The sequence below is a fragment of the Arachis hypogaea genome, chromosome 20 (genome assembly GCF_003086295.3).
Source record: "Arachis hypogaea cultivar Tifrunner chromosome 20, arahy.Tifrunner.gnm2.J5K5, whole genome shotgun sequence".
Lineage (NCBI taxonomy): Eukaryota > Viridiplantae > Streptophyta > Magnoliopsida > Fabales > Fabaceae > Arachis > Arachis hypogaea.
In genome coordinates this window covers 53,556,982-53,559,018 of record NC_092055.1, presented here as the reverse complement: position 1 = coordinate 53,559,018, position 2,037 = coordinate 53,556,982, and the positions used below count along the sequence as shown (strand labels likewise).

Below are 2,037 nucleotides of genomic sequence, written 5' to 3'. Positions count from 1 at the left end.
TAAGATTGCCAAGGAGATCAATCAGTGCATTGATTGAGGAAGAGATGAAAATGAACTTGATCCGGAGAATTGCTACATCTCCTAAGCCCAATGAACTCCCCATCTCTAATCTTACCCATTCTCTTTAATTTCTGCCATTTACTTTTATGAGCAAATCCACCATTCCCATTTATAATTCTGCAATTTATTTTCAGTCATTTACTTGCAGTCCTTTAATTCTAGCATTTACTTTTCTGTTATTTACATTCCCGTCATTTTATTTTCTGCAACTCTCAACCCAAATTCTGGATTCGCTCAACTAGAACATTCTTCTAATTAAAGTTGCTTGATCAATCAATCCCTGTGGGATTCGACCTCACTCTATTGTGAGTTTTTACTTGACGACAAATTCGGTACACTTGCCGAAGGGAGAATTGTTGAGAGACAAGTTTTCCGTGCATCAAGTTTATGGCGCCGTTGCCGGGGATTGATTGTGCATCAACAATGATTAAATTGGAAGATCACTAGATTGAGCATTTTTATTTTTTGAATTTCATTTTCTGTTTGAGTGATTTACTTTTTGTTTTAGTTAAACTTCTTCCCTTCCCCCTCTACTCTTTTGTTTTTCTTTGTTATTTTCAATTCTGTTTGCTAACCCACTAACTGTTTGATATATTGCATCACCCACAACTAACAGTAATTCTGACACAAATACTGTCTGCACCTATTTTCTTTGCTTGTACTTGTTGGTTGTATGACAGGGAGAAGAAGTGGGGCTTCAACATCCTTTGATTCTGAACCTGAGAGAACCTTCCTTAGACTAAGGAGGGAGGCAAAAGAAAAACGTGTAGTTGGTGCTGAAGAAGAGGATGAACACTTTGAGGAATACTTTGAACCAAACATGGAAGAAAACATGGAAAATCATCATGAAGAAGAGACTCACAACCATGGCAGAGGAGGTGGAGCAAATCATGCTGGGGAGGATAGAAGAGTTTTAGGTTCCTACATCAATCCAAACCCAGGCAATTGTGGAAGTAGCATCCAAAAGCCAACAATCCATGCCAACAACTTTGAACTTAAACCACAGCTCATCACCCTTGTTCAGAACAATTGTTCGTTTGGAGGAGGTGTTCAAGAAGACCCCAATCAACATTTGACCACCTTCCTGAGAATATGTGACACAGTGAAATCTAATGGTGTCCATCCTGACGCCTATAGACTGCTCTTATTTCCTTTCTCACTCAGGGACAAGGCAGCCAAGTGGCTGGAATCCTTCCCAAGGGAGAGCTTGACAACTTGGGAGGATGTGGTGAACAAATTCTTAGCAAGATTCTACCCTCCTCAACAAATCAATAGGCTGAAAGCTGAGGTTCAAACTTTCAGGCAGCAAGATAGTGAGACTCTGTATGAAGCATGGGAGAGGTTCAAGGACTTAACAAGGAGGTGTCCACCTGACATGTTCAACGAATGGGTGCAGCTGCACATTTTCTATGAAGGGCTCTCTTATGAATCAAAGAAGGCCGTAGACCATTCATCTGGAGGATCTTTGAACAAGAAAAAGACCATTGAGGAAGCCATAGATGTTATTGAAACAGTAGCAGAAAACGACTACTTCTATGCTTCTGAAAGAGGGAACACAAGAGGAGTGATGGAGCTAAATAATGTAGATGCTCTATTGGCCCAAAACAAGCTCATTACCCAGCAGCTAGCTGACCTCACCAAGAAGATGGAGAGGAACCAAGTAGCAGCAATCTCATCTTCATCAACAATCCAAGAAGGAGTGAATGAAGAAGCAGAGGGGAGTCAGGAGCAAGCCAACTACATTGGGAATTCACCAAGGAAAAACTATGATCCATACTCCAAGACTTAAAATCTTGGATGGAGAAACCACCCAAACTTTGGGTGGGGAAGTGAGCAAGATCAAAACTAAGACCAGAGACGTTATAACTCCAACAACAATGCAGCTCACCAGCAATTCACCTAGAGGACATCTCAACACCCCCACAACAACACTTCTCCACACACTTATCAAAACCAAAACAGCACATCTGCTCCGAA

At 41.2% G+C, this 2,037-nt stretch overlaps 1 non-coding gene across 1 annotated transcript; it reads right to left on the bottom strand.

Annotated features, from left to right (window-relative positions):
* Window positions 1-1,333: 1,333 nt before the first annotated feature.
* On the bottom strand, window positions 1,334-1,437 carry LOC112788506 (small nucleolar RNA R71). Its single transcript, XR_003195866.1, has one exon. It is a non-coding gene; the product is annotated as a small nucleolar RNA R71 (small nucleolar RNA).
* Between the last annotated feature and the right edge of the window lie 600 nt (window positions 1,438-2,037).